This window comes from Chiloscyllium plagiosum, chromosome 23 (assembly GCF_004010195.1).
Source record: "Chiloscyllium plagiosum isolate BGI_BamShark_2017 chromosome 23, ASM401019v2, whole genome shotgun sequence".
NCBI lineage: Eukaryota > Metazoa > Chordata > Chondrichthyes > Orectolobiformes > Hemiscylliidae > Chiloscyllium > Chiloscyllium plagiosum.
In genome coordinates, this window is record NC_057732.1 from 52,923,632 (window position 1) to 52,934,285 (window position 10,654).

At 47.2% G+C, this 10,654-nt stretch overlaps 1 protein-coding gene across 1 annotated transcript in view; it reads right to left on the minus strand.

Moving 5' to 3' along the window:
• The window catches only part of frmd4a (FERM domain containing 4A), a 721,373-nt gene extending 715,829 nt beyond the window's left edge, over window positions 1-5,544 (minus strand). The window contains exon 1 of the mRNA XM_043714187.1: window positions 5,403-5,544. The gene's annotated coding sequence lies outside the window, so the exon portion shown is untranslated. The remainder of the gene's footprint in view (window positions 1-5,402) is intronic.
• Window positions 5,545-10,654: the final 5,110 nt, after the last annotated feature.

Genomic DNA, 10,654 nt, shown 5'->3' on the forward strand with positions numbered 1-10,654 from the left:
GATGGAAATCTGTGTGGAATCAGTTTGAAACTGGAGCCAATTGGAATCCCCCTGGCTAAAGCAGCAGTGATGACATCAAACTGTCAGGAGCCAATCCCACGGCAGTATTCTCATAGAAAGAAAAAAACAAAGTTAAGATGGACCCTAAATCCTTTCAATTTTACCTTCAATTTTTACAGATAAAAAATAATTTATTCAGATAGGCACATGGAATTGAAATAAATGCTGACAAGTCATGAGCTTTTTTTAAAAAAAATTGTATTTAAAAATGTGATTTTAAGAGAAATTTGCATTCTGCAAATATAAGATTGCTTTTACAATCTTTTTAAAAAGGTTGTTCCTTGTTAACTCTGATATTATCCTTTTAAAAACCAAACTCCACATCCTGCAACAAAACGTAATTCTTTAAAAGGGTTTTCACAGCCAGATAAACAGGTTTAAAAAGGCAAGTTCACACTAGTTCAGTGATTTCTAACTATTGCAGAGTGGGGGAGTTCAACAGCTCACCCTCACCCCATGCAGAGGGGCAGAATCACCAGCAGCAACTTTCAATTTTCACGTTTAAAATGTGCATGGACAGATTCCAGAAGGTGCACTCAGTTTCACAGGAGCTACAATGGGGAATGCTGCCAATCTCTCCATCACTAACGTTGCCAAACCCTGGCCAATGTTCAACTTGCTGTTTAAACTGACAGACTTTCAGGACCTCATAAAAAATAAAATATTGTTCCTGCACTCGATAGGCTGGGACTTTTTCCCCAGGAGCGTCAGAGGCTGATGGGTGACCTTACAGAGGTTTGTCAAATTGTGAGGGGTATGGATAGAATGAATAGCCAAGGTCTTTTCCCCGGGGTAGGGGAGTCCAAAACTAAAGGGGAAAGAGGGGAAAGACCTAGAAGGTACCTGAGGGGCAACGTTTTCACACAGAGGATGGTGCATGTCTAGAATGAGCTGCCAGAGGAAGTGGTAGAGGCTGGTACAATTACAACAATGAAAAGGCATCAGATGGGTATATGTATAGGAAGGGTTTAGAGTAATATAGGCCAAATGCTGACAAATGGGACTAGTTCAGTTTAGAAAACCTAGTCAGCACAGACACATTGGGCCAAAGGGCCTGATTCTATGCTGTATATTTCTATGACACTATAAAGCTAAGCATATATCAATCTACTTCTTAAATATACTCAGGGACCTAATCTTCACAGACTTCGTGGCTGAATTTCACAGGCTGACCAACCTCCGAGTGAAAACAGGTTTCCACCCTTCAGGTGTAAGTGGTCTATTCTGTACCCTGAGCCTGTATTTAAGGCTCCCCACTCAGGGGGAAACATCCTCCCTGCATCAGGTCTGTCCAGCCCTGTTAGAATTTTATATCTTTCAATCAGGTCAGCCAAATCTCTCGTGAAAACATGCCCAATCTCTCCTCAAACAACAGTCCAGCCAATCATGGTATCAGCATTGTGAGCATCCACTGCACTCTCTCTGGGGAGAGAATATGCTTTCTTACTCATACCAATGATGTTTAAGATGATTATAAGTTGTTAATTCAACAATTTCAAGGGTTCAATGAAAATATTTACATGAGAAGACAGTGCAGCTGTACCTAAGAATTGTCTCAGCAATCGGACAGTTTCCAATCATCATGAACACCAAAACGGCAGCACGGCGCTCCCTCAGCGCACACCCTCCGACAGTGCGGCACTCCCTCACCGCCGACCCTTCGACAGTGCGGCACTCCCTCACCGCCGACCCTCCGACAGTGCAGCACACCCTCAGCGCCGACCCACCGACAGTGCGGCGCTCCCTCAGCACTGACACACCGACAGTGCGGCACTCCCTCAGCGCCGACCCTCCGACAGTGCGGCACTCCCTCAGCGCCAACCCTCCGACAGTGCCGCGCTCCCTCAGCGCCAACCCTCCGACAGTGCCGCGTTCCCTCAGCGCCAACCCTCCGACAGTGCGGCACTCCCTCACCGCCGACCCTCCGACAGTGCAGCACACCCTCAGCGCCGACCCACCGACAATGCGGCACTCCCTCACCGCCGACCCTCTGACAGTGCAGTACACCCTCAGCGTCGATCCACCGACAGTGCAGCACACCCTCAGCTCCGACCCACCGACAATGCGGCACTCCCTCACCGCCGACCCTCCGACAGTGCAGTACACCCTCAGCGCCGACCCACCGACAGTGCGGCGCTCCCTCAGTGCCGACCCTCCGACAGTGCAGCACCCCCTCAGCGCCGACCCACCGACAGTGCAGCACACCCTCAGCGCCGACCCACCGACAGTGCGGCGCTCCCTCAGCACTGACACACCGACAGTGCGGCACTCCCTCAGCGCCGACCCTCCGACAGTGCCGCGCTCCCTCAGCGCCAAACCTCCGACAGTGCCGCGCTCCCTCAGCGCCAACCCTCCGACAGTGCCGCGCTCCCTCAGCGCCAACCCTCCGACAGTGCCACGCTCCCTCAGCGCCAACCCTCCGACAGTGCCGCGCTCCCTCAGCGCCAACCCTCCGACAGTGCCGCGCTGCCTCAGCACCAACCCTCCGACAGTGCCGCGCTGCCTCAGCGCTGACCCTCCGACAGTGCCGCGCTCCCTCAGTGCCGACCCTCCGACAGTGCGGTGCTCCTTCATGTTATAGACCAGGCCAGACCCTCTCAAAATATTCAAGAAGTAACCAGACCATAACTTTGCTTGTTGTTTTAAGCAGTTGTAACGCGGATATCCTTGGAGGAATGCAGCTGTCAAACCACTTACTTAGCTTTAAACAAACCAGAATTTATTTACAAGACTACTGAATAAAACACAAACAAAAGATAACATAACCTATCTGAAAACCCAACAGATCATCCCAATTTAATGATACTGTTTCCAATATTTGCAACAATCCCTATAAACACCCCTTGGCACAAAAGGACAAATCAAACCCAGGGTCTTACAGGAGAGATGTCGGAGAGAGGGAGGGGAGCATGGACCGGGTGTCTTTGGCTCCAGCAGCTTCCAAACTGCCTGACGGCTTTCAGTGAATAGCCAGACTGCCAAAAAAAAAACCAAATCCAACCAGAGAAAAGCTGAGCTGGGGGAACTGGCCACTCCCCTTTCATTGTACAAGTTTTTTCGTAAAACTTAAAAGCCTTTTGTCTGAGGCAGTATCTGTTGGCTATAATCAAACTGGTCCTAAAACCCTTCAAAACGAGACTTTTCAGTGTCTGTATTGTTTACGACCTCTCTGAACAAAAGCCAAGGAGAACATAACCTTGTTATAGGAGCAGTAACATCACACTCAGTACTGACCCTCAGACTGATCCTCCTACTACCAGCTGAACAGGAGTTTAAATAGTATTAAACATGAGAATATCCTGTAGATGCCAAAAATGTGAAACTCAGTCACATGGAAAGAGCAAGTGAATGAATGTTTCAGGTCTTTGACATTTCCTGAGAAATCCTGATATCTACAGTCAGCCGTGATTCCACTCCTACGCACATTGACTCTCTCTCTCTCCACAGAAGTTGTGGAGCTGAAGAGTAACATGCATTGGTCGAGTCAGCATCAGCGACTCACACCCAGACTCTGCCAGTAATTATGAGGACAGAAAATAATGCGATCACGACAAGGTGACCTGTTATTGTGATGGTGACTCGGCAGGAAATTGCTTTTCTTTGATTAGTGTGATAGGAATCCTGCAGCAAGTAACCCAGCACCTGACTCCCCAAAGCCTGACCAACACTGTCCACAAGGACTATCATGAAAAACAGACAATATAACCACTGCCCCTTGACATTCATTATTCCTCTTCTGTCTACATGTGGGGGGTTGACCACTGACCAGAAATTCAGTTCCACTCACCATATAAACACAGTGGCTACAAAGGCTGGTCAGAGACTAGGTATACTGCGACAAGTAACTCACCTCCTGACTCCCCAAATCCTGTCCACCATTTACAAGGCACAAGTCAGGAGTGTGATGGAATACTCCCCACTTGCCCTGGATGGGGGCAGCACCATCAACACCACCCAGGACAAAGCAGACCCCACTTGATTGGTACCACATCTACAAACATCCACACCCTCCACCACTGACGCTCAGTAGCAGCAGTGTGTACCATCTACAAGATGGGCTACAGAAATTCACCAAAGATCCTCAGGCAGCACCTTTGAAACCCACAATCACTTCCACCTAGAAAGATAGGAGCAGCAGATATACTGGAGATGCCCTACCTAAAAAAGTTCCACTGTTCCTTCAGTGCCACTGGGTCAAAATCCTGGAATCCCCTCCCTAAGGGCATTGTGGGTCTAACTACAGCACATGGACTGCAGCGGTGCAAGAAGGCAGCTCACACCCACCTTCGCAAGGGGGCAACTAGGGATGGGTAATAAATGCTGGGCCCAGACAGCGACACCAACATCCCATAAGTGAATACACATACACTCTAGATCTTTGACAACAACCTGAACTGACAGTTGGAGCCTCTGTTTAACACCTCACCCAAAAGAGGGTGCCTTCGACAGTGTAACATTGCACTGCAACGTCAACTTTGACTTCAAGAAACATATAGAGTGTTGGAAAAACTCAGCAGGTCTCTAGATCCATCCAGAGAATCTGCCAGGCCTGCTGAGTTTCTCCAGCATTCTCGGTGTTAGTTTCAGGTTTCCAGCATCAGCAGTATTTTGTTTTTATATCTTTCCACTCTAGTCCTCAGGAGGGGCTGTGAACCCAGGCCTTGCTGGGTTCAAAGGCAAGACCACTGTTCATTGTCCCGACACAAACATGTGCCGATGAGTTTGCTCTTTATTTGGTAACTAACAGCAGGCAGGGATTGGCATGTGTGGACATTTCAAAAACAAAAACTCTACACTTCATAAAGTTCTCCGACGACTCAACAGAAGCAAGTGAAGAAATCCCTGACACCACACAATCATCAGCTTTGCTTCCCTCGATGCTGAGGCTTCACCACATGCTGCCTATGTGTAAGTTAAACTGCACATTCTCAGGCAGGCTGCTGTTTGAAAACAGTTCAGTCAGATAAATGGATGCCTTTGCCAACTGTCGGCCAACCCATGGATCCCTTGTATGTTCCGAACCCTCGAAATTCAAGTGCCCTTAAAACAAACAGGCAGAGCTGATATCCTCAGTGAAAAGACTGCATTGCAGCACCATCAGCCCAAGCAGGGACACTGTATGCAACAGGTCTACACACAGAGAATCAAGGGCAAGCAGTTTGCAGGAAATTCACAGAATATTCTCTCCCCAATTCCCTGGTTTTAAATCCAAGCCTCGGGATTAATTTAAAAATCCGGTTCCAATCTTCAAAATTACAGCATCGCCTCTGCAAACTTCATTACTCAGCACCTTGCCTGTAACACACACACACTCACATATATAATCTTGAATAAAAACCTACCTTATATTTCAGGACGGGAAAACCTCCATTTGCATTACTATTTTCATCTTCTGTTCACACAATTCCACCTCAGTGTTTGCATTATTGCAATCTGTCCCGGTGAGTGTGCATACACACACAGGCTCTGACACTCCGCCCAAACAGCAAGACCGCGTAGCTGTCAATCAGTCCCTCGCTCAAAGACAAATCCTGTTCTGTCCACCGACAGAACGGTGCAGTACGGTCCTGCGCAGCCCGAATCTCTCTCTAATCACACCCTTCCATTCTTTAATACCGTGCAGCCCTGATCCTTCAATCTCACATTCACACCATCCTGGGCAACCCTTCATATTGAAAAAAGCCCACTCTCTATGCACCTCCTGTACACGCAGGTAACCTGCAAACAGATCCGTTAGTGTTACGGTGCTGTCTTGTGCAAGATGCAAATACCTCCGTTAATTGCAGTCCCCGTTCGAACAGGACCTTGCACAAGTTCAGTTGGTGCCAGGAGTTGGCAATCTGCCCGATTAAGATCTCATCCCATCCATGACCTTCAGCACATCACTCCCAGTAGCAGCATGGTGCAGAAATTCCAACCCCTTTCAAAACAATTACCCCAGCCATGCAGAAGGACAAGGGCAGCAGATACATGGGAACACCACCCCCTGCAAGTTCCCCTCCAACTCACTCACCATCCTGACTTGGAAATATATCACTGCTCCTTCAGTGTTCTGTGTCTAAATCCTGGAATTCCCTCCCTAAGGGCATTGTGGGTCAACCTACAGCATATTGACTGTAGCTTATCAAGGCAGCAGCTCCCCATCATCTTTTCAAGGGTCAACTAGGGACGGGCAATCAATGCAGGCCCAGCCAGTGACACCCACACCCCAGTGAATGAGTAAAACATTCACATCCAAGCAATGGAGCCAGACCCTCCTGAGGCGATGCCACAGTGCAGTCCTGGCTAACCAATACATTGCTGTCTTAGGAGACAATGTAGTTTTGGGAAATCATATCTAGTTGTAGAAAGATACTGAGCACTTAGGAACTTAAGAACACAGGAACAGGAGTAGGCCATTCAGCCCATCACACCTGCCCTGCCATTCTATATCATGACTAATCATCTACCTCAATGCCACTTTCCCTGAGAGATCCTTTGTATGTAGTCTCCAGAAATCTCTGCCTTGAACTTGTTCAATGACTGAGCTTCCACAGCCTCCTGGGACAAGGATTCCAAAGATTCAGCAGCCTTTGGGTGAAGAAACTCTCCTTATCTCACCACAAAACTGTCAGCCTCTTACTCTGAGACTGTGCCATCGGTTCTCAACTCAAAAATGGATAGAATCGGCATTAAATATACAGTTAGGATGTGATCGAGCCACTAAAGCTAAATGAAACATTGCAGCAGCATTTGGCCATTCAACCCATCGAGTCTGCTCTGTTGTTCAATCATCACTGATATGTTCCTCAACCCCACTCTCCTGCCTTCTCCCAGTAACTCTTGATCCCCTTACTAATCAAGGTCCTACCTGTCTTTGTCTTAAATACATTCAATGACTGAAATAAAAGGGGACCTGGTGATATTTGTAGATGCAAAAGGATTTACTAAAGGTTTGTCTCTGTGGGCTCAGATCAACCTTCTAAATCTTTGCATTTATCTTCAATCCTTTGCAGCCTCACTGTTCAGCCTCACCTTTCCCATCTCACAGGAAAACATGCCTTGCTTTCACTTCCAGGGGTGTGGGAGAGCGCCAAGAAAGTAAACCTCAATTTCACCTCCAGGGGGTGCAGGACCTCGAGGGGGTGCGGGAGTGCTAGGAAAGCACACCTAGATTTCACCTCCGAGGCGTGTGGGGAGTGCCTGGCTCTGAGTTTATGTATGGAGTCCATGACAAGCTATAGTTCTGTTGCCTGGAATTTAGAATGGTGCAGGATGTTTTTATCAAAGGTTTCAAGATATATTGGGGAACAGGTAGGAAAGATGGAGGGAAATTATTTTCACAGGTTGGTGCATCAAGGATGAGGGGACATTGGACAAAAATTAGAGACGGATTTTCCAGAAGTGAAATTAGGAAACAATCAGACAGACAGGATGGGAGAAGTTTGGAACTCTCCACAAACAGTAACTAATGTCAGATCAATTGTATTTTCAAGTCTGACGAAGCTGATTGATTTTGGTTAAGTGATATGGAGCAAAGGCAGGTAACTGGGATCATTGGGCAGGTCAACTGTTATCTTGTTGGATATTAGACTCTATACGTGGTCGAGCAAAGTGTGCAGCTGACATTGAAAATCTGCAGAGGGATACAGATCGGTTACGGGAGTGGGCAAGGGTCTGACGGATAGAGTATGATGTTGGTAAATGTGAGGTCATCCATCTTGGTTGGAATAGCAGCGAAACAGATTTATTTAAATGGTGAAAAATTCCAGCATACTGCTGAGCAGAAGGAGCTGAGTATTCTTGTGCATGGATCACAAAGCGTTTGATTGAAGGTGCAGCAGGTAATTCAGAAAGCAAATGAAATGTTGTCCTTTGTTGCTAGAGGGAAGAAATTTAAACACAGGGAGGTTATGCTGCAGCTGAATAGGGTTTTGGTGAGGCCACACCTGGAGTACTGTGTACAGTTTTGGTCTTTTTACTTGAGAAAGGATGTACTGGCACTGGACAGGGTTACAGAGGAGGTTCACTGGGTTGATTCTGGAGTTGGCTCATGAGGAGAGAGTGAGTAGACTGGAGCTGTACTTACTGGAATTTCGAAGAATGAGATGGGGGGGGGATCTTTTAGAAACGTATAAAATTATGAAGGGGATAGATAAGATAGAAGCAGGGAAGTTGTTTCCACTGGGGGGTGAAACAAGAACTAGGGGCATTGCCTCAAAATAAGGGGGAGCAGGTTTTGAACTGAGCTGAGGAGGAACTTCTTCACCCAAAGGGTTGTGAATCTGTGGAATTCTCTACCCAGTGAAGCAGGTGAGGCTACATTGTTGAATGTTTGTAAGGCAAAGATAGATAGATTTTTGAACAGTAAAGAAATTAAGGGTCATGGTGAGAGGGTGGGTAAGTGGACACCCTTCAATCCAAATAGTCCACACCAACCATGTTCTCAAACTAAACTAGACCCACCTGCCTGCCCCTGGCCCATACCCCTCCAAACCTTTCCTATTAATGGGCTTATCCAAATGTGTTTTAAATGTCAGAATTGTATCTGCATCCATCAGTTCCTTCGACAGTACGCTCTGTCTAAAAAGGTTGCTTGTTTTGTTCTTTTTAAAACGTTCTCCTCTTAATTTGGGGGCATATTTTTAAGGTTTGAACTCTCCCACCCAATGGAAAAGACTTTTGCTATTTACCTTACCTATGCCCCTCATGATTTACAAACCACTAAAAGGTCACCTCTCAGCCTCCTACACTCCAGAGAATACAGTCCCAGCCTATCCAGCCTATTTTTATAACGCAACCCTTCATTTCCAGCAACATCCTGGTAAATCTTTTTCAAACCCTCTGCCATTTAATAATATCTTTCCTCTAACAGGGTGACCAGAACTGGACACAGTATTCTAGAAGTGACCTTACCAATGCTGAAAATGTGTTGCTGGAAAAGCGCAGCAGGTTTTCCTGAAGAAGGGCTCATGCCCGAAACGTTGATTCTCCTGCTCCTTGGAAGCTGCCTGACCTGCTGCGTCAGGCAGCATCCAAGGAGCAGGAGAATCAACGTTTCGGGCATGAGCCCTTCTTCAGGAAAACCTGCTGCGCTTTTCCAGCAACACATTTTCAGCTCTGATCTCCAGCATCTGCAGTCCTCACTTTCTCCTAGGAGACCTTACCAATGTCCTACAGAACCTCAACATGACGTTCCAACTCCGATACTCAAAGGAATGAGCAATGAAGGCAAGCATGCTAAACGCCTTCTTAACCACATCCTCTCTCCCGTCTACACGTGACAAACTTCATAGAACATAGAACAATACAGCACAGAACACGCCCTTCGGCCCACGATGTTGTGCCGAACCTCAACATGACGTTCCAACTCCGATACTCAAAGGAATGAGCAATGAAGGCAAGCATGCTAAACGCCTTCTTAACCACATCCTCTCTCCCGTCTACACGTGACAAACTTCATAGAACATAGAACAATACAGCACAGAACACGCCCTTCGGCCCACGATGTTGTGCCGAACATTTGTCCTAGCTTAAGCACCCATCCATGTACCTATCCAATTGCCGCTTAAAGTTCGCCAATGATTCTGACTCTGCCACTCCCACAGGCAGCGCATTCCATGCCCCCACCACTCTCTGGGTAAAGAACCCACCCCTGACATCTCCCCTATACCTTCCACCCTTCACCTTAAATTTATGTCCCCTTGTAACACTCGGTTGTGCCCGGGGAAAAAGTTTCTGACTGTCTACTCTATCTATTCCTCTGATCATCTTATAAACCTCTACCAATCACCCCTCATCCTTCGCCATTCCAACGAGAAAAGGCCGAGAACTCTCAACCTATCCTCGTACGACTTCCTCTCCATTCCAGGCAACATCCTGGTAAATCTTCTCTGCACCCTCTCCAAAGCTTCCACATCTTTCCTAAAGTGAGGCGACCAGAACTGCACACAGTACTCCAACTGTGGCCTAACCAAAGTCCTGTACAGCTGCAACATCACTTCACGACTCTTGAATTCAATCCCTCTGCTAATGAACGATAATACTCATAGGCCTTCTTACAAACTCTATCCACCTGAGTGGCAACCTTCAAAGATCTATGTACATAGACCCCAAGATCCCTCTGTTCCTCCACCTGACTAAGAACCCTACCATTAACCCTCTATTCCGCATTCTTATTTGTTCTTCCAAAATGGACAACCTCACACTTGGCAGGGTTGAACTCCATCTGCCACTCCTCAGCCCAGCTCTGCATCATATCTAAGTCCCTCTGCAGCCGACAACAGCCCTCCTCACTGTCCACAACTACACCTATCTTCGTATCATCTGCAAATTTACTGACCCACCCTTCGACTCCCTCATCTAAGTCATTAATAAAAATTACAAACAGCAGAGGACCCAGAACTGATCCCTGCGGAACTCCACTTGTAACTGGGCTCCAGGCTGAATATCTGCCATCTACCACCACTCTCTGCCTTCGACCGGTTAGCCAGTTTTCTATCCAATTGGCCAAATTTCCCTCTATCCCATGCCTCCTGACTTTCCGCAAAAGCCTACCATGGGGAACCTTATCAAATGCCTAACTAAAATCCATGTACACTACATCCACCGCTCT